Below are 22,637 nucleotides of genomic sequence, written 5' to 3'. Positions count from 1 at the left end.
TTTTAACCCAAGACACACCCTCACGTGGGTGACTCTAGACCATTTAGGGTATCCTTTAACCCAAAAACACACTCGCAAAAGACTATGGGTAATTATACCCCACGACAAATTTTAGGGTATCCCTTAACCCTAAAACACACACTCAATATACACTATGGGAATTTATAACCCATGTCAAAATTTAGGGTATCCCTTAACCCTAAAACACACACACGCAAAACACTATGGGTAATTATAACCCAAGACAAAAATTTAGGGTAAACTTTAACCCAAAACACACCCACACGTGGGTGACTAGACCATTTAGGGTATCCTTTAACCCTATACAAACACAGGGTAATCTTCAACCCCCTACAGTTCAAGGCAACATATCAAAACAAGTATGTCCTTGAACCCCAAAATATATTGGCCACAATAAGGAATTTAATCTCAAATGCACAAAACCCCCAAAAATAAACTGTAACCCAACCAACCACCACATCATAGGGAAACAAACCCCACCATTCAAAACATAAAAACAATAACTGTGTCACATTGCTGAAAAATAAAGAAGAGGAAAGTCTCTAGCGCCGGTGAGCGATCTCTCACCCGAGATTCTCACCACTTTTGTCATAAAATCATCAACTCTCCAAACAGTTATGTTCAGCCCCAAAGTCCGCCGTAATGACCTACTCGATCATCTTCGTGCTTCATGAAACTTTATTGCAAAAAAAAACGCAAACACGTTGGTTGGCAGGAAGACACACGAACACGGCAACTCCGCGCTAATCAGGAACCTTCAAAACGAAAAGTAACAGCGGACGCCAACCACAAGATGGCGGCACGCTGTCGACGTCATTGCAGAGTGGCTCACAGCGCGTCGGTGCACACCGCACGTCCCAACAGCAGCCAACAGATTCCACCATCGTCATGGAAGACACGGACGTCAGCGATGAACAGCGCGATCTCGAAGAGACAGGTAAGTGTCCACGCGCTAATTGTTACACGCGCCTCAGCTTTTGAATACGAAAAGCTTGGCATCTTCCTCCTCTGACTGATGTACTTGTGTCAGCGGGTCTAATTCTCAGTTTTCGGTAGTCATTGTGTTAAAAACACGGAATAACTGTCCATGGAAATTAAAATTAGGTGTTTTGCACAATTTTGGGAACTAAATGTCCTTCAAGCTTGATTAACCAACAGCCAATAAATAGAATATCTCGCCTACTCAGCTGTGGTGAAGTTTTTGTGCCCACCCACTCCAGACATTTCTGTTTTTTGTGAGTAGGGGTCTCTGAGAATAAGCACAACTGAACTACTCAGATTCTACTGTTAAATAAGTACCAAACCAACATTAGGCGCCATGTAGTGGAGTTCCTATAGCACCCCTGCAGGACCTGCGCTTTTCGATAACATACACTGTGGGCCTGGTGGCAGACTGATTCTGAGCACCCCACCGCGTATGTTAGCCTGTTTGCATTAGCTAGCTCACAGTGCAACTAGAATCTCCTTGTTATCAGAGTGATTCATTTTTGGCAACCTCAGAACACGACAACCCTGATTCCTCAGACTCGTGAAAACAATGTACTGCTTTTCGCTCAGTCACTCGTGCTTGCTCATTTGGTCTCAGATAGTTACACAGAAGAAACAGTTGAGCGTGTTTACAATAAGAATTTATTGCACCTTTGTTCTTCTAGTGTAAAATATATGTGCTGCCACAACTGTTAAACAGTAGCAGAGATATATGATCAGCAGTACAGTAAATAAAAAGGAATAGTACAGTTCTACCATTTTGCAATAGCCATGAACATATACATGAATATAAAATGCATTTATAAAATAAAGCGCATACTCCTATAATGCCTGTCTAGATGTACGTAAGTGTACCTAGCATGTGACTAGGTGTGAAAGAGCGAAGAATCCCACTAGGATTTAGTCAAACCCCATTCCCTGAATAATGAGAGTGTGGAACCTTGTCCTGGTCTCGAGTTGGACACCCCGCAATGGATGATTAGACCACTGTCAGCTGGAGCAAATGCATACAGGAGCCTCAGCGTCTCTGGTCAGTGGGTCGGCCTGGAAGTCTCGTTCCCTCTAACTACTGATAGCAAGAGGTGCTTTATTTATACAGAAAAGTATATAGAGTCCCTTTGTCCCTTGCTCATGTGTTGGCCATTGTTGGGTATGAGGATGACGTATAAGATGAACCTTGTGCGTAGATAGTAGGAAGGTGGTGTATAGCCCCTGCCTGGTTTCCAAGTAGCCTCATGAATTATTCATTCATGCAGTGTCAGTCTAAGGATGAAATCATAGAATACTATTGTTGGGGGAAAACCCTCCTTCTGCACCCAGGCCTAGAACCAGGTAAAAGGTTCAGTCCATAAAAGACATTCAATCCTTATAAGGCGTTTTGTCTCTAAAAGGCTTGTTAGTGTGTAATGTAGGAGAGGTGATGTAGGTGAAAGGGTATTATGTTCCCTGGGCCTATATTAGGGTAGCTATATGAAACATAACACCGGTACCCGGAAGCAATCCCTCTCAGGACAACGACGGCGCCAGTGGTGGGCCAGGTGTTAATGGGGATCTTTTCCTGCATGGGTTTCCCCAGAGAGGTGGTTTCTGACCGTGAAACCAATTTCATATAGAAGTCTATGACATCCCTGTCGAATGAGTGTGGTGTAACCTACAAGTTCACCACTCCTTACCACCCACAAGGTAATGGTTTGGTGGAGAGATTCAACCAAACCTTGAAGGGCATGATTAAGGGTCTAACAGAACCTATGAGACGTAAGTGGGACATTTTCTTGCCATGCCTTTTCTTTGCATAGAGGTAGGTGGCTCAAAAGTCTCTTGGGTTCAGTCCATTTGAGCTCCTATATGGTCTCCCTGTGAGAGGACCTCTGAGTTTGGTGAATGAAGGCTGGGAGGCAGCCCCAGGAAAACTCCCCAGTATGTGTTTAGTTACATGCTGGCCTTCAGAAACCAAACCGCCCGCTTCAGGAAACTCGCTCAGGTGAACCTGGAAGCAAGCCAGGAAGAAATTAAGAAGTGGTGTGACCAGAATGCCACTCTGGTCGAATTTCAACCTGGGCAAACAGTGTGGGTCATGGCCCCAGTGGAACCTTGTGCCTTGCAGGACAAGTGGACTGGGCCTTTTGAGGTGGTGGAACGCAAAAGTGAAGTCTAATACCTGGTGTATTTGCGGACTCCGGGAACACTTTGAGGGTCCTTCATGTGAACCTCCTCAAGCCCCACTTTGAGAGGTCTGAAGTGAGCATGCTCTTGTCGACAGATTATGGGGTGGAAGAGGAGAGTGAATCTCTCCCTGACCTGCTGTGCACCAAGGAGCACAATGGGTCAGTGGAAGGTGTGATCCTCTCCCCTACACTGACCCCAGAGCAGCAGAGTGACTGTCACCAGTTGTTGGGACAGTTTGCCCCACTGTTCTTTCTGACCCCAGGTGTTACTCACTGGTGTACCCATGACGTGGACACTGATGATGGTCTCCTGTAAAACATAAGATTTACAGGTTGACTGATCGGGTCAGGGCCAGCATCAAAGAGGAGGTCTCTAAGATGTTGGCGTTAGGGGTTATCGTGCCCTCCAACAGTACTTGGGCCAGGCCAGTGGTCTTGTTCCCAAAGGCTGCTGCACCCGGTGCCATTCCAGAGCTGTGGTTTTGTGTGGACTACTGTGGGCTTAATGCCGTCACCAGGGCTGACGCACACCCCATACCCAGAGCTGATGAGCAAATTGATCGGTTGGGAGCTGCCAAGTTCCTTAGCACGTTTGATTCAATGTCTGGGTACTGGCAGATTGCCTTAACCGATGGCACCCAGGGGAGGTCAGCATTCTCAACCCCAGAAGGATATTACCAGTTACGGGTGACGCCCGTGGGTTAAAGAATGCCCCTGCCACCTTTCAGAGGTTGGTAAACCAGATGTTGGCTGGACTGGAGGATGCCAGTGCCACATACCTGGATGATATTGGTGTGTTCATTTCCAGCTCGGTGAAGTGTTAAGGGCTCTGAAGAAGGCATGCCTCACGATCAAGTGCCAGATCGGGCAGGGTTCTGTGGTGTACTTGGGACACCAGGTAGGAAGCGGCCAGGTGGCACCCCTACAGCCCAAGATTGACACTTTTCTGGCTTGGGAGCCCCCCAAGACGCAGATAGAGATGAGAGCCTTTTCTGGTCTCACTGGTTACTACAGGAGGTTTGTTAAGGACTATGGCACCATTGTTGCCCCCTTAACAGAGCTGACTTCCAGGAAGCATCCCAAGAAGGAAGCTTTTCATGCCCTGAAGGCTGCCATGTGCACAGCGCCCGTGCTCAAGTCACCCGACTTCTCTAAGGAATTAGTCTTGCAGACCGACGCTTCAGAGCATGGTGTGCTCTCACAACTGAATGAAGAGGGCCTAGACCAGCCTGTAGTCTTCCATCGCAGGAGACTACTCCCGAGGGAACATAGGGGGAGTGCCATAGAAAGGTAAGCTTTTGCTGTGGTCTGGGCACTGAAGAAGCTGAGACCCTACCTGTTTGGGACTCCCTTCCGAGTTCAGACAGACCACAGGCCTCTCAGATGGTTGATGCAAATGAGGGGTGAGAACCCTAAACTGTTGAGGTGGTCAATCTCCCTACAGGCAATAGACTTTACGGTGGAACACCGCCCTGGCACAGAACACGCCAACGCAGATGGTCTGTCCAGGTTCTTCCGCCTTAGTGAAGAGAACTCCCAGGAGGTTCGGTAGTTCTCCCTACTTTCAGCTGGAGGGGACATGTGTTGGACTTGGCATCTTCTGGAGTGTTTCCCATGACTTTTTGCTTTCTGACCTCCCGGTTTTGACTCTGTTTTTGCTGGTTTAGTGTCTCTACGCATTTTCTCACTGCTGTTCAGTGTTAAAGTGCAAGTGCTCCTGTTGCAAATTGTTGTTATGGATTGGCGTTTCCATAATTGGCTGATTTGATTTACTAGTCGGTCCCTGGTACAGTGCAACGTGTGTGCCAAGGGCCTGTAAATCAAATGCTGCTAGGGGGCTGCAGCACTGGTTGTGCCACCCACACAAGCAGCCTGTAAATGTAACGTTGGCCTGCCATTGCAGACCCTGTGTGCAGTGTGGTACTGCCATGTCGACTTGCCAAGTGTACCCACTTGCAAGGCCCTAACCTTCTTACATGTCAGTCACCCCTAAGGTAGGCCTAAGGTACCCCTCCGGGCAGGGTGCAGTGTATGTGAAAGGTAGGACATGCCCTGCTGTGTGTGGCATTTCCTGATAGTGAATTACTGCCAATTTAGTTTTTCACTATTGCAAGGCTACCTGTTCCCATGGGACAGAATAGGGAGTTTGTTTATAACATCTTATAAACATAACTGCCCCTGGGATCAAGGTAGAGAAATAAAGTTTAGTATGCCTGAGCTCAGAATCTAAGATGCATCTTTTAGTGAAGGTGATTTTTACATTCTGTGTTTGAAAATACCACTTGTGGAAAGTAGGTATTTTCCCGCTTAGCCATCCATTATGCCTCTGCTGGATTTGTGGATTGACTGTGTGGCTTCTGGATGACAGGGGCTGGTGAGGAGCAGTGGCTTCAGAGAGTTTAGATGGGTCCGGGATGGGCTGAATAGACCTTGGCTGCATTTAGAGTAGGGGAGGAGATTTTCTTTCACCTGAATGGGCCTGGTCTGCCTCTGACAATGCTGTCTCCACCTCCTGCCAGGAAGATGTACCAGAGAGGACAGAACTGGTTCTGGCTGGGCACAGATACTCTCTGCCTGAGAGGACTAAGGATTTGGGGTTATAAAAAGTAGGGCCCAAACCTCTAAACTTTAGAACACTTTTGGACCAAGAAGGCTGTCAAGAAGAAGAGCTGGAGAAGCTGTGAGGAGGGTTTACCACTTTGCTGAGTGCTTTGCTGTGTTGACCTGAAGTGGCTGCTTCTGTCTTGGGCAGGAGAAGGACTGGACTGAACTTTCTGCAACTTCTTTATTGAGTATCTCCCAGGGCCTGAAATAGAGCTTGCCTCCTGTTCTGAAGTCTCAGGGGCTGCAAACCTCTGGGTACCACTTCTGGAACCACTGTTTCGGCTGCCACAGAGAAGGAAAACGTAACCGACTCCATCGCTGGCTGTGTGTCCTGATGGCACCGCAGACCGCACCGTCCGCATTTTGCACCACAAACCTGGTCTCACCAACGACGATGACCGATGCCACCGAGCCGCTGCTTGCACTGTGACCTCACTTCACTTCACCAGCCTGGTCTCACCGACGCCATCGCTGCTGCTGACTTTGACAACTGTGACCGCATCGTGGCTGGGGGCAACGCTCGTAAGTTTCACGATGTACCGCATCATCCCACACAGCCGTCTAGGCCGACCGACGCCAGCTTCCGCAAACCGGCTCTGTCGCTTACACTGCAACCTGCCAGCACCGCATCAAGCACCGTCTCGCCCTGCACCGTAAGCCTTGGACTCACTGACGCCGTCTGGATGATCATCACCGAGCCGCTGTCTGCACCTCATCTAGAAGACACCGGACCATGCACAGCTTCCATTTTGCAATGCGACGGTTGCCATGACCGGCATGCACCAACGTGTCAGCCGTAACAAGAAAGGTACTGTTACCGAATTCACGCTTCCGATGACCCGTATCGACGCGGTCGCCTGGAACGGTTAGACTCTGTTGTTTACGAACTGTGTTTTTTCAAATATTATTGAAAAGTATTCCTTTTTAAGTACTGTATGGTGGATTTTTATCATTTTGGTCTTGTTTTAAGTATATAAAATATTGGATATTTTTCTAAAACTGGTGTGGGGTCTTTTTATAGTGCTAACACTGTGTTACTAATGGTTATGTGCAAATGCTTTACACACTGCCTCTAAGATAAGCCTGACTGCTCGTGCCAAGCTACCAAGGGGGTGAGCAGGGGTTGTTTTAGGAGTGTAACTCCCTTATCCTGACTAGAAGGAAGGGTCCCTACTTGGACAAAGGTGCAAACCCTTGCCAACTAGAGACCCCCATTTTTAACACACTGCCATTCAGTGCCAAAGTGCAGTGCTTGTCACATATATACTGGTGACTGGCGTATACATGATTTGGAGATTCTTATTTATTTTATTTTATTTTGAAGGTAGCGCGAACAAGACCCTTGCGGGTATCAGAGAGCTTTACAAGGTAATTGTAGGTGATGGACATAAACAAAGCAATCATATAAGGTGTACTAATACATAAGTGGAAACTATGCAGTTACAGAACAGCAGATATATACGCAACTGTTTAAATGATAAAAATCGAGTGGGGGTTAGTTGATAAAACATATACATAAGAATACTATAATTTAGAGGCTCGCAAATATGTAAGTGTCTCTGTGAAGAGTTCAAGTGAATTTGGCCATGAGAATCGCTTTCACTTTTCTGAAAAATGCCGCGGATGGGTTCTGTCTCGAGTTTGCTGTAAGTCCCTTGTCGAAGGGTAAGACATATACCCAGGGCATGTACCTCAAATGCTCCTCTATTGGCTTGCAGCACTGGTTGTGCCACCCACAGAGGTAGCTCATCGATCGTACCACAGGTTTGTCCTGGGGTGGCTGTGTTGCAGATTACTGTTTTTTGGCTTGGCATTTAAAAAACTGCATGCCAAGGTTCTGCATGTCTCTTGCTATGTTGGAATTCTCCTGGGAACAGGGTGTGGTGGGGCATGGCCGTATGTACGTAACATGCAAGATTTGTGAATTGCACTGGATGGTGTGCTAGGTATGATGGGGCCTGCTTCTTGCATTGGATTAGCATGGGCAAATGTTGGGAAAGGCTATTGAGCAGAATTTCCTAAGTGCATAATGACAGAATTCCGCATGCGTTTTTCACGCATGCCTTAGGAACTCAGTCATTTGAATGAATGCGTCTTTAGCACACATGTGTTCTGCATAAAAGTCAATTTAACCACTTGCCTTAGGGCCCCCTGTATATTGGAATAGTGTAATTTTACTATTCCAACTCCAGTCTGCGCAACAGTAGGGAAGGTGTTGAACTTTCATTCCAAAACCACTCTGTCATTGCGTTCCCCTAACGCAAGTCATTGTAACGACTTGCACGCAGGACTATTGCATGCTAAAGACACATGCATTTTACTGCCAGCGCTGTGAAGGCACAGCATGATTGGGGCTTCATCCTAAAGGATGTTTCCCATGCAGAATAATAGCAGTATAGTGTTTGATATCGATTAGTTCATAATGGCAAATCCTCTCCAGTAGTGTGAATGGATCCAACATTATGTATGTGGAAATTTCACATAGGGAAAATAGTAATTTCGATGCTCATGGTTCAGTGTGCCTGTCGGCCTGTGTCCAGCTCACATCTAGGTGCTGGGGGGACAGCTACATCTGTTCATTCCTAATAGAAGGCCATACACTAGGGGCTCTAGGGAAACAGTGGACCTCTGACTCTGAATTGGTGGAATTGGCATCTGCATTTCAAGGGGCAAGGTCTTGGCCCCACTAAAGATAGTGATCAAACCTCTTGGGGTAGGATGGCAGACAGGACAACATTTAGAGAGGGCCTGTCCATCTCAAAGGTGACCTTTTGAATTGATCATATCTTCAAATGCCATGGAGGGTCTAACTGCTGGGACTCTGGCTTCCGAAAGTAGAGATGATTTAGGACTGGGAACCATAGCACTCTGGTTCGATGCTGGAACATCAACACGAGGAATCATTAGTGCAGGAGGGACTGCAACTTGATTATCCACAGACTTGTGGTGGGATGTAGCTTGTCGCACTCCAGGAAGGAGACTATCACTAGGTGGATTTTGTCTGGACGTTGGTTTGTCTGTTGTGGTCTGGGTCCCTCCAAGGGCCGATTGGATGGCCCCCTGTCCATGAGATCCTAGGGACACAAAGGATCTTCCTGTGTACACAAGATCATAAGGTATGCTCAGAGTGCTGCGTAAAGGGGTGGAATTGATCCTCGGTTGGGCAATGACCGTCCTGACGTACACCGTCATCATAGTGTGTAGAGGAGTATGTTCGTGAAGATCAGCAGCTCATCTGAGGTGCCAGGATGTGAGGAGTTTGAGGACTGTAGAGTATGCTTGTAGAGTCTGAGGGACCTGAGCTTGCAACCAGGGGACCTGTTCCAGTTTGTACTCCGGAGCATGTGGTGTCTGAGACCCGGGAGCTGAGCCTGTCTTCGACCTCGAACCAGCGAGGACAACAGTGCCTGACATTGTGGCCTCCATCGAAGGTCGCTGGCTCCCTCTCCCTGGAGCCACGCCTCAAGGTACTTTGTTGTGGAGAACATCCTGATATGGACCTGAGGGGTTTTGTTGTGCCTTATGGGCACCTACAGCTGGCTGTCGAGAGTTATTGCAGCTCACACCTCCGATTGAGGGGAAACATTTCTCCAGACTTGGAAGCGTACCTGCTTCCCAGGTCACAACCTGTTGTCTACAGGGGTAATAGCAATCCCGTACTTGTGCAGGTGCCGCTGGACCGCTAGAGGTCTAATCCAGATGGACAAAACTAAGTAGCTGTTTCTCTCTGTTTTAGGTGGTTCCGACAATCTAATCAACTTGGCGCCAGCAGGGGCAATGCACATCGTTCACTGGTGTGGTTGAGTGACTGAGGTGCTGGGTCACGAGGCGCAGTCAAAGATTGATTGCTTGACCATTTCAACTTTTGTGGATATGCGATATTGGGGAATGTCGTGTTGGATGAATACCTCTGTTTAGGGTATATATGTTCATGCCTTTCTGCTGCTAATGGGAAACTTTGACAATTGTGTATAACTGTAAAGTGTATGTACAATGTGTATCTCATTTTGATTTCAATGTGTGTGTAATACAAAGGCCTGTGTTATATATATATGGTGTGGAGTCTGTTTGTGGCATGCTGAGTGTATTTCGAGGGTGGTGTTGTGCCAATACTTTACACTTGGGCCCTGATGGTAAGCCTGACTGCTCTATGTCAAGCTACCCAAGAATGAGCACACATGTATCATACTCATACTATCTAGGACTGAGGATTCTGACTGGCTTCGATGTGGCATAGCCAGCCAGAAACAGCTGGATATAACACACCTCATTACATTTAGTAAGTGCTGATTTCGGATTAGGAGCAGATAGAAATATGCTGTTTACACTCAATCAAATTGCAATTTAAAATCCTCTTTAATGATGAAGTTGGACTTTAAGTTACAATTCCGAAAATGCCACATTTAGAAAGTTGGCATTTCCTTGACCCAACAGTCACATGACTGGGAATGGCTCTGCTGTTAGGGTTTGTGTATCAGACAGTGGGAGGAAGGGGGATTAGTTATGGGCAGGGTCGGCCATTCAGATAGGCTGGCTAGGAAGGGGCTGTAACGAGCCTCATTTAAACTTCAAAGGGCTTTACTTACAGCGCACACAAAGGGAACTTACACTAAGGCTGCCATGCCTTTTGTCAACCTTGAAAGTTTGGAGCCTGGACCATGGGAAGGGAAAGAACTGAACACAAAGGTTGGTATCAGGTATAAAAAAGGACCTCTAGAACCACTCATCAGAACACTCTTGGACATGTGGAAGATTCAGAAGAACGACTGCCTTGCTGTCTGAAGAAGGAAGCTTAGACCTCCTTACTTTGATCCCAGGCTACCCAGAGTGTCTCCATGGGTCAGTTGGCTGACCTCTTTTGTGAGATGCAGGGACACAACAAGCTTCAGAGGCCTCGATACAACTGCCCAGCTGACCTGCAGAAACTTTTCCTGTCTAGACCTTGAATTGGACATGTATGACTCCTGCTGCTGGCCGCTGCTGGAGTTAGTCCAGATCCCTTAGAGATGGCCCCAGGCTCTGGACCCTTGACTGACATCTGTGAGAGCACCTACTTATGAAAAAGGTAAAATCTGGAAGATAGGGCTTTTAATGACCTTGTACATGCTGACGTGCTGTTCTTGCCAATAGCAACCATCTGTGATGATTAACCACCATGAGGAGAAGGAAACTCTTCAGCCAGACTAACCTGGCCACTGTATCTGACTAATGCTCCATAACGGATGGCCTGAACTTGTGGCTTCCCCCCAGTATAAGCTGACCATATTACTGCAAGTGGCGCGATCTGCTTCTTGGTGCTATTTTCTCTACAGTTTTAAAATTCAGTATCTCTGTTTTTACTGATTTGATTTTCTTTGTTTTGGTGTCCTTTTATTTATAAAACAGTACTCTTTTTTTCTGCCAGGCTACCAGAGGTTTAAGCCCACGTTCATTTAGTGACTTTTGTGGTTCACCCTGACAAGGATTGTAGTTTTTGCTTGAGTGGGGCTTCCACCCTTTCCAACAAACAACCTAATTTCTTACACATGTTTTCAGGCATGCAGATTTGGCCTGGGAAAGCTCACTTTTTTGAAGGCCTAAACCTATATGTTTAACTGTGGGAAGTCACCCCTAAGGTAGGCCTTAAATCCCCACTCACCAAGTTGCATGGTATGTGAAAAGTGGGACATGTGTACTTAAGTTTTTTATGTCCTGACAGTGAATCTCCAAAGTAGTTTTTCACTGTGGCACGGCTGGCTCTCTCATGGAAAAGCACTGAATTACATTATTACAGTTTGGGAATGGCTAGTACCATGGTTCAAGGACGCAAATTATAAGGAGTTTAAAATTCAATTTATTGGTCAAGTCGGATTTTAAATTACTTTTTTATAAATGCCACTTCTAGACAGTTGGCATTGTCCTGCCTGAAAGCCTCTAGTAACCGTTTCTGAGTTAATCCCCAGCTGTCACCTGGCAGCCTGCTAGGAAGGTGTGGATGGTTCCCAGGAAAGAGAACAAAAGGGAGTCCTCCTCACAAGATTTCCTGTTGGGATGTGCCCACCAATTGCACAAGCTTCAAAGGGTCATTCCTTGTCACAGGCAGATGTATCTCACAACTAGGCCAGCCCCTTATATTATCCAATTAGCCAGAATGGGGCCAATCCCCTTGAGGGGGGAAGCCTGTTCCAAAAGTGTCTTGCTAGGGGAGTTCATAATTTCCCTAACCACATCTCAGGTGTGTGCCCAGCGCTCTGACCAGGGGCATTAAGATTCTGCCATGTTGGATTTTGACACAGCAGGGAACTATGGAATTGTTTAGAGCCAAACCCCCAAGCAGTGGTGTTAAAGCTGCCCCTGGGAACTTGTTTTCTATTGGACAGGAAGTGTTCTTAACCCGCATGCTAGTACCAGGCATAGAAGTAGCACCCCTGGATACCTTATTCAGAACACTGCTGGACTCAAGGAAGACAGAAGAAGGGCTGCACCTGCTGGATACTTTGGACTTCAGAAAGAGGACTGCACCTCCTGTAACCTGTGGAGAGAAACCCCAAGGGCTGGATATGCTGCCGCTTGAACCCAGGACAGAAGAGTGGCATCCAAAGGCTTGTTAGCTAACCCCCTATTAAGCAACTTGACCATAAAAGCTGCAAGGAGCCCACCTTCCTAAAGAGCCCAGCTAACCAATTCTACTTGGATTTGCCTCGGATCCTGCTGGTGACATTTCCTGGAGTGATTCCTGACCCCCAAGTGTGTCACTAAGGTCCAGGGGCCCTTGGTTAAGTGTCAGAAGTTACTCCTTCCTAACCCTAAAGGGCAAGACATAGAACATTTTTCAAGAATGTTTGCATAAAAAGAACCAGAGGCTACCATAAGACTGCCACCGAGCCACATCCCCTGGTGTTGCAATGTAGAAACCTCCACTTGGCGAGGGTGCCAAAAGGGTCTGGATTGCGAAGACCCTTTCTTGGGTCTGATTTACAAATTTCTCATTCTCTGAGCTTTCCCGCCAAAAGTCAATTGCTTCACCCGGACTTTGAACGATGGCTTTCTGGCATCATGGAACCCATCTCAGCCACAGCCTTCTGCCTTGCCCTGCTGAGGATTTTCAAAGTCCTTTTCAGAGACTAAGTGGAAAGTCTTAGCTTGGTCGAACCTTGTCCCCTGTATCGGACGCAAGCTCCATCACAGCTCCGTCACAGTTGGCCTTAACTTTTGACTTTGACCAGGTCTAATGCGACAAATACTATTAAGTGGTTTTTGGTGCTAGACGCATCTAAATCTTTGAAAAGTCATATCTCCGGGTCCCTACATTCAACTGTTATCATTTTTGTTGTCTACTTGCTTTTAAAAATGTTTCTATTTCTATAAATTAGAGTTGGATTATTATTGTGTTGTGTTTTCTACTTTTTAACTGTTTTGGTACCGATAAGTTTTACACATTTCTCCTAAATTAAACCAGTCTGCTCTGAACTACAGCTATCAAGCGTTGAACTCAGGTTTAAATTATTGAAACCTAAATGGACCTAATAAGGAATAGTGCCATTATTACACTCAATCTGTACTAATTAACATTTGGAAACAAAGCCAGTGCTTAGTTTGTAAACTTAGGAGCCTACCACCAGCCGACTGCTGGTTGCTGAATACCAAGACTGCCTAGTCTTGATTCCACCTGATGACTTTTTCTTCCACCACCCTACAGTTCCTGTCTCTTTATATCATACTTTCACGTTCTTTCATCCCTGCAACCTTCCGTTGTCACTGTTTTCTTACCTTTCTCTAGCACCTTCCTTCTCCTTTGCTCTGAGTCAGAGCAATTATTAAAAATAGGCATTACTCTATCAAAATGAGTGCTGGTGTTCCCTGCACAAATCCTGTACTGCTCTGTAAATGATTATTAAGAAGAGGAGTTTATTATTAAGGAGCGTAGAAGAGGAGTTGGACTACCGGCTAGGGTGGTCGACCTCGAATCTGGGGAACTGGGTTCGAGTCTCTGCTGAACATCTGAACATCCTGTGATTCTGGGCAAATCACTTAATCTCCCCGTGCCTAACAAAACTGAGTGTGTCCTCATATAACGCAACTGGTGCAATGGAAAGCGCTCTGATATCCGATAACTGCGGTCAAGTTCCCGCTATATAAAACTCTGTATAAAAAAAAAAATAAAAAAAAAAGGCCACTATGAAAGAGCAACCCAATGTGTTGTCACCCGTGGTATTGGCAGGTTGATATCATGGTAGTAGAAATGAATATGGATAGATCAAGGTCCGTATTATGGAAACGCATGGAGTCTCATAAAACATGATCTTTTTCTTTCATAGGGACCCAGCTCTGCAGATAAGTATATACCCATATTAGGCTTTTAGTGATGGTAATTGGGACTATCTTCTCACTTTTGCTCTTTTGTTGAATTGTTTATCATTTGTGCTCTCGAAAGAATGTTTTTTCTGCTCTTTTTGCTAAAACGCTAGCATTGTTCATACCACCACTCACTGCTACAGTGCAGATGGTGGCAGATGAGACAAAATGTGATTTGTAACCCATTTTAGTATCCTCACACTTGTCACATCTGCACGCCCGATGTCAATTCATTCTGGTTTGCATTACTATCAAGGACCTCATACTTAGCCAGCTTGACTATCTTCAAAGTTGACAAGGTTTTCAGGTTAACATTTATGGGCAATGTTACTCTGGCAGGTGGGCTGTCAAGCTGCCAGGTCAGAAGAGGCCATGGCCTCAGCTCTCAGTACCACTAACCAAATGTAGCCATCCCATCCCGCTGGCTGGTCAGAAGGTAATCCCTGGGTCTTCAGCTGATCTGCCAGTCTTTCCTGAATGGTTACCATATTATTTGCACACTCTCTGCAAGGCTTTTGTTTGGTGTCGAAGAAACAAACTCCCAAAGAGAAAGGTTTTTGAAAACAAACAAATAATGACTTTGGCATGACAAGTGATGATCACTGTGCGATGACAGCCCTTTGGCAGTCGGACCATCAGATCAAGGGTTACAGTGGCAAAGCCAGCTCAGGTTTGGTCGGTGTAAACCAAGCACACCCACCGCATCCAAATAGAGCAGAGAAACCCAGAGTTTGAAGTGGTGGGGTCGCTGACAAATTGTAAGTCAAAGTGAAATTTACATATGAAAATCCCCAGGTTAAAAAAATGCAAGGACCTTTTCTGCTATTGCTTTCAACTGTGCAACCTTTTAACTTCCTGCACAAGAAGCATATTTAATTTCCTTTCCTTTTGGGAAAATGAAATACACTTTTCCTACCTTGAAGAACGTAAGCTTATGTCGTGATGTACCTTCCCTATTTGCTTTTAGCTAAAAATGTTCAAGATTAAGATTTTTAACAAGTAGCTCCAGTCGCTCCTAGTTCACTTTGCTGGATATGGCATATACTACAAAGCCAAGTATTTCTCTTATAATAATACCAGAGCCAGCCTAGACGTATGGTACCAAAATATCATTGATAGAATGTCTTCTGACGTACATAGTGTATGTTTGATATAATTTACAATAGTATTGCCCCACTGGAGTTAATAATAAACAAGTATTTGCAATGCATTAGGTCTCGCATTCACGTGAGTTTGATCTATTGGCATTGTAAATGACAATGCCTTTTATTTATGTTTTAGGTTTTAAAACATAAATAAAAGGTGCAGTATCGCTAGCTGTTCCTAGAGGTCCCTAGTGAGCAAGGCACCAGCACTGCTTGTCTAAGTGCAGCAAGGCAAGCTGCTCCTAGAGGTCCGTAGTGAGCATCATACACTTTGAAGATATGTTATTTCCACCCTACCCATAATGCATTGCATGCAAGACAGTACCACAAGTACATTCAAATAGCTATCTCCATATATACAATTAGTAGCTTTGAAATGTGGCAGAAGAATTATGTAAATTCTGGATTAGGTTAGGTTGTACTCTATGTGGAGCTGATGATGGGAAATGTATAGAAGGTCTAATATAAATGTGAGATGTGGTAGGTGCAGTACCCCAAGCTGCTTTTAGAGGTCCCTAGTGAGCATCAAAAACTTTTGGTCACATATGGTACTCCCATAATGCATTGCATGCAAGACAGTATCAAGAATAAATTCAAATAGCTATGTCCATATATACAATTAGTAGCTTTAAAATGTGACAAAAGAATTATTATATTAATTCTGGATTAGGTTGTACTCTGTGGAGCTGATGAAGGGAAATTTATAGAAGGTATAATATAAATGTGAGATGTGTAGGTGCAGTACCACTTATTTTAAACAACGTTCACACACTAATTCAAAGCCTATTAGCCAATGACAAACCTTATTTGTTAATGTGTGCTTTTTGTAGCTAAAATTCTTTTTTCTGTTTTATTCAAAACAACTTTCATGTGATAAAATAAAGCCTATTAGCTGATGACAAACATTATTTGTTAACTCTTCACATTTTGTAAACGTAGCCACTGTTTGTGTCATCTTTATTTTCATTACAGACTCCATTTTTGTTCTCTTAATGCTTCTTTGATTTTGGGTTTGTTTAACATGTATGCAATACCCTTATATCAAAGGCACGATTTTACTTAATTTAATTAGGAGTGGCGTGAATGTATATTTTTTGTTTTCTGTTTGTGCACTCTATAAATCTGCAGGCTTGACTAATTTTGCTCATGACTCAGAATAAGCTTCATTCCATAAGATAATGTCACAAAAACACTGGCATTTTCGCCTACTGGGGTAGGGGATGGTTCCCTACATGGTTTGGGACATTCTAAGTCCTCTAGGCAGTGCTCCAAGCTGCTTCTCTGGTCCCATCTGTAATACCTCATTCTAATCCTCAGTGCTGCTAGCTGCTTCTCTGGTTCCAGTGGTAATTCTATGTCAGGACCGGAGGCGAGGATTATGCTATTCTTTCTCCACATTATTGAATAGCAGCCATTTTAAAACAACAAAAGCAAACTACTATTCCCATGAAACATAGGGAATACAGAAGAAAACAATAGAGTGTCCACAGGTAGAGAGTCCTCTCCTTTGCACCAATCATAGGCTCCGTCCTGGATAAAGTCCTCTGTTACTGTTCATTCCCCCGCTTTCTTCGCTGCTTGCAGCCAGATAAGTTCTATTTTTATCTCTTGATTCTATGGTAGTTATTCATCTGCTTTTAGGCATACTATGCTTATGTTTCATTCATTGTACGTTTACAGGAGATAAATTCTCCTAGTTTCATGATTATTATGCTGTTGTAACTGTGGTTATTCTGATGTCGTGGCTGTGTGCCTGCCGTTCTGCGGGGGGGGCTCTGATGTTCCCCTAGGCACCTTTCAGCATCTGTTTAATCTGATTGCCGCTGGTAGCGGCGTGTGCTTTTTCCTTGGTGCCTCAGACGCTATATGCGCGCCTCGCGCTTTTCCCCCGAATCTTGGCTATTTCCATGTTTCTGGTGTCGACAAATTTCTCATTTTTTTCTGTAGCGAGTCCGCCGCTACTCGGCGGACTCGCGGTCAGCCGTGGGAGCGTTCCTCCCTAACGGCTGCACAGTTGGTGCAGCTCGCGGTGGGCTTGTCGGCCGCTAGAGGGCGCGCGTGTGCCCGTTCCTCGTCCGACGTGCATTTCCGAGATTCCGCGCATTCCGCGCTTGGTTTGATCTCGGAAAAGCATCGTCAAACTGGAGCCTGGGCCTGCCACTACACCGTTAAACGGTCTGTTTGCTGCCTTTAGGCAGAATTGTGCATGAACGCCCCTGACAGCATTTTGAGGACGTTGTCTCGCTTGGGGGTCCGTATTTAGGCCTTCAATTAAAACGCTCTTAAGAGTCAGTATTGCAGGTTTTCCCTGCTGGGCCCTTACTTGGCAGGTCGCCCTTGAGATATATATTTGCACCAGGGCTGTTGGGCCAGGGCTGTGTCCCGTTTGCAAGCTCTGCTTGCCTGAAGTGTCGGCTGTCACCCAGCCCCCCACATTGAGTTTGCCCTTATATTTCTTTGCGGGTTTATATTGTTTTTCCTTTCGCTGGCTATGGAGTCCTATGAGGACGAAGTTTATCAGGATGGCCAGTGGGAGGAGGACCCACTCGCCACACTGCTGTGGGACGATAACTTCTATGATGTGGTAGACTCATCCATCTTCAAAGCAGTTGAGCAGGCTATGGGACCCCTTGAGGATCGCCTCTCCCAGAAAATCGAACAGGCCTGCGATAGATTAGCCAGAGTGACGCAAGCCGTCCCCGCCTCTCGCACTTCCAGTGCTGCCCCAGATGATTCACAACCCCCGCCGGTGAAGCGCCCCAGGGAGGCAGGGGTGGACTTGGATGCCTTTGCTCGCTTGAAACAGGCTTTCTTGGCAAGTAACCTCATTCCATCTACGCCCGGCATTCCCGTGGATCCTGATCAAGGGGATGATGACAATGTTGCGGGCCCTTCATGTCCCGATCGCTCTGCAGGTTCTGCGCCTGATCCCAGAGAGGGGAATCTTTGCGCAGATATGGGCGCCCTGTGACAAGGTCGCGCTTTATGTTGCCAACCATATTCGTCAGCCTTTAGAGGCCTCAGTTCGGAATTGTCTCAGGGCAGAGTCCCCTCGACCCTCTCTGGCAGGCAAAGTGGCGGCCACCCCCAACATCGACCCGCGTATGGCCACTTTTCTGCAAAAATTTGTTAAAGACCCGAAGAAGGGCATTGACAGATCTTGGCGGGCTTGCCAAGACAAGCTTTTGGATGCCCTGGGGACCATCACTAAAATCCTGGACATGGCGGAGGAGGCCAAAGCATCCGGGTCGTTGATCTCCCCTGAAAATCTCTCCTCCTGGGCCCAACGCGTCATAGGGTTTCTTGGCAATGCCAACTGCGCCATTTCAACTGAACGGCGCAGATCCCTTCTAATCAAGGTAGACTCTAAGTTAGGAGACTTAGCGGATTCAGAAGCAGGCCCTGTGGCCCAAGGGGGCCTCTTTGGGGAACCTTTATGAAGGAACTTGCCGTTTTGTCAACACCTTCACATCTCTTGACATAGCACAATCCTCAATCAGGAAGGTGTTTCGCCCTCGGGTTTTCCGAGGGGCCGGCCAAGGCAGGGGCCGCTCGTCCGGCCGTCCTAACCAACAGAGAGGACAAGGCTCCAACTAGGGACAGTATCAAGACCAAGCCCGATTCGGTAACTTTTACCCTACAAGAGGACGTCAAGGACGGAACAGAGGCTGTAGAGGCGGAGGCGCCTCCAACTCCAATTCTTCCGGTGAGTGTTCTCCCTTCTTCCCTTCTAAAGGTGGGGGGCCGTCTGGCTCGTTTTTTCCCGGCCTGGGCTTCTCTCATGGGGGATGCCTGTGTTCTCCAAACCGTGCAGGGGTTTCACATAGAGTTTCTCGGGGATCCCTTCCAGCTGTTCCCTCCATGGCCTCTCGCGTTCTCCTCTGCCGACGCCGCGCTGGTCGATCAAGAGGTGCGTTCGCTGCTGAACAAAGGGGCGTGGTGGAAACCCTACCCCATCCCAACGGTTTTATCAACAACCTGTTTGTTGTGGACAAGGCGGACGGGGGCCAGCGTCCCGTTATCAATTTACGAGAATTCAATGAGTGGTTGGTTTACCGTCACTTCAAGATGGAGGGTATCCATCTTCTTCGCGATTTGCTCAGGCCGCGCGACTGGCTGGTGCGTCTCGATCTCAAGGACGCGTATCTGACTGTTCCCATTTTTCACCCTTTCTTCAATGGGCACCACCTACGAATTCGCCACCCTTCCCTTCGGTCTGTCCTCCGCCCCTTGGTGCTTCACCAAGGTTCTCCGTCCAGTCATCGAAAGGCTGCGGGCATCCGGCATACGCCTCATTGTTTACTTGGACGACATCTTGCTGATGGCGCAGTGCCCCTCAACCTTGACTCGTCAGCTCCAGACTGTGGTCAATCTGCTACAGAGTCTAGGCTTCGTGATCAACGAAGCGAAGTCTACACTCATTCCGTCCCAGACAGTTGTCTTCCTGGGTTTTTCGATCGATTCAGTGGCGGCAACTCTCAGTCTTTCCTCCCTCAAGTTGGCGAAGATTCATCACGAGCTCAGAAGGGCGCTAGCGCAGCAGCATCTCTCTCTCAGGCAGTTGGCCCGCCTTGTAGGGTTGCTGTCGGCGTCAATTCAAGCCATATTTCCGGGCAGGGCCCTGCAGCGCCTCAAGGCCTATCATCTTCGCAAGGGCTGCTCCTACTCTCGGAAGGTACCCCTTTCAGCAGAGGCCAGAGAGGAGATTCAATGGTGGTTCGCCAACATGGAGGCCTGGAATGGTCGGGCGATTTTCGGTTCCGCGCCCGATATCATTATCGAATCCGACGCCAGCAGGTCCGGCTGGGGCGCACACTGCGGCGAGTACACGACAGGCGGTGTGTGGTCACCACAAGAGCAACAGTTACATATCAATTGTCTGGAGCTCTTGGCGGGATCCTTTGCGATCCAATGCTGGACCAAGGACTCCGATCGGTATTGCATACTACTGAAGATGGACAATGTATCTGCAGTCCGGTACATCAACCATCTCGGGGGCACGAGGTCGAGAGCGCTCTCGGACATGGCGGCGAACTTTTGGCAGTACTGCCTGGAACACCACGTGTCTGTGACGGCGGAGTACTTACTGGGTCAGGACAACCAGGTGGCGGATTTTCATTCTCGTCACTTTTACGACTGGAGCCTGTGGAAGCTGCACCCAGGAGTTTTTTCGGACCTCCAGAGTCTCTGGGGCCCATTCTCAGTCGACCTGTTTGCCTCCCGATTGGATCATCAACTTCCCCGGTTCTTCAGTTGGAGACCGGATCCCTTGGCGGCACAGACCGATGCTTTTCTTCAGAATTGGAGAGACGAGCGGGGCTATGCTTTTCCCCCTTTTGCGATGCTTATCAGGGTCTCAGCTCAAGTCCGTCACCAGAATGAGGACGTGGTCCTAGTATCTCCAATTTGGAGATCTCAAGTCTGGTTTCCGGTTCTTCTGGAACTTTCTTGGGATTCTCCAATCCCACTCCCCCACTTTCCGACTCTTCTACTCAGTCCGGACAACGTCGCTCATCCGCTGATAGCGCAGGGTTCGCTCGCTCTGATGGCGTGGCGGATTACAGGGGACGCTGGGCGGTCCCGGGCCTTTCGGGAGCAGCTGAGAACTTCATGTCAAAGGCATGGGCTGATAGCACCATCAAACGGTACCAATCTACTTGGAGGAGATGGTGTTGTTGGTTTATGCGACGGGGTCTCAATCCCGTGGCAACAGATGTAACTTCTATCTTAAATTTTTTAGCCAGCCTAGCGGAGGAGGGCTTGGCTTATAGAACCATCAACACCTTTTGTTCTGCCATCTCAGCTGGTCATGCGGTGGTGGACGTTCTCCGGTGGGCGAACATCCTTTGGTGTGTCGTCTTCTTCAGGGTATTCGCCTTTCTCTGCCTCCTGAGCTTCGTTATACCAAACTCTAGGATGTAAATCAAGTTTTGAACTTGTTCCTTTCCTGGCAACCTAACCAGTTCCTCTCGCGGACAGAATTATCAGCGAAGCTGGCAATGCTTCTGTGCCTTATTTCCTGCAGAAGGGTGTCTGATGTCAAAGCCTTGGATATTTCCGGCAGGGTTTTTTCTCCTACGGGGGTCACTTTCACGATTCGTAGATGGACGAAATGTGGGACGAAATCCGTCTCGTACCCTGGTTTTCCTGATGCTCCTAAGTTGTGTGTGGTCTCATGTCTCAAGGCATACGGCATACGAGGAGATGTCAGAAGATTTTCGCCCGCCGGGCGCTCAAGAAACCTCATAAAGCAGTTTCTTCTCCCACCATTGCCCGTTGGGTAAGATGGGTGATGCAAGAAGCGGGGATTGAACTTCGAGCCTTTGGAGCTCACTCCGCTAGAGGAGCAATGGCCTATAAGGCATTTACCCTGGGAGCTCGTCTGGAAGACATTCTGAATGCAGCAGACTGGTCTTCAGACTCTACCTTTAAGCGGTTTTACTTCAAACCGATTATTGATATGGCTCACTTGGTGGTGAGCAAGCTTTAAACGAGCATAATCCTCGCCTCCGGTCCTGACATAGAATGAAAAATTTCCTAGCTATCGTAACGGGAACTTTCAATTCTATTAAGGACTCGGAGGCGAGGATTATCCCACCCAGGGTTCTCATTCCTCCGTGATACCTTCCCACCCTCGTATTGGGGTAAGTAACAGTTTTCTGGTCTGATTTATTTCTCTATTTCCTGTTGCTTGGTTGTACTGTTTCCCCTACAGGTGAAGCCTTAACCATGGCTGTCGCTTATACTTTGTTTTGTTCTTTAGGCGATTCTGGAAAACAAGTTTCCTAACGCCTACTGACTGCCTGACCTACAGCAACGAAAGAGGGGGAATGAACAGTAACAGAGGACTTTATCCAGGACGGAGCCTATGATTGGTGCAAAGGAGAGGACGCTCTACCTGTGGACACTCTATTGTTTTCTTTTGTATTCCCTATGTTTCATGGGATTAGTAGTTTGGTTTTGTTGTTTTAAAATGGCTGCTATTCAATAAAGTGGAGAAAGAATAGCATAATCCTCGCCTCCGAGTCCTTAATAGAATTGAAACTTTCCGTTACGATAGCTAGGAAATTTTACATTCCTCATTCTAAGTCTTCTAGACAGTGCTGCTAGCTGCTTTTCGGATCTTTTTGGTAATTCCTCATTCTAAGTCCTCTAGACAGTGCTGCTAGCTCCTCTAGTAAAAAAACATTTAATAATCAATAGCTCTAAATTTCACAAATGCGGGACATAGTGCATTGCAAATGCTTGTTTCCACCAATGTCTCCTAAAATACCCTTCTCTCAGTGGTCCTTCAAAGTTCCCACCCTTTATTTGTCCTTGAGGTCTCTCACATTGCCATGCTAAGGTATATGTAATATGGTATATGTAACTGTAACTCAAG

This window comes from Triturus cristatus, chromosome 2_2 (genome assembly GCF_964204655.1).
Source record: "Triturus cristatus chromosome 2_2, aTriCri1.1, whole genome shotgun sequence".
Classification (NCBI taxonomy): Eukaryota; Metazoa; Chordata; class Amphibia; order Caudata; family Salamandridae; genus Triturus; species Triturus cristatus.
Note: the sequence above shows the minus strand (reverse complement) of the source record.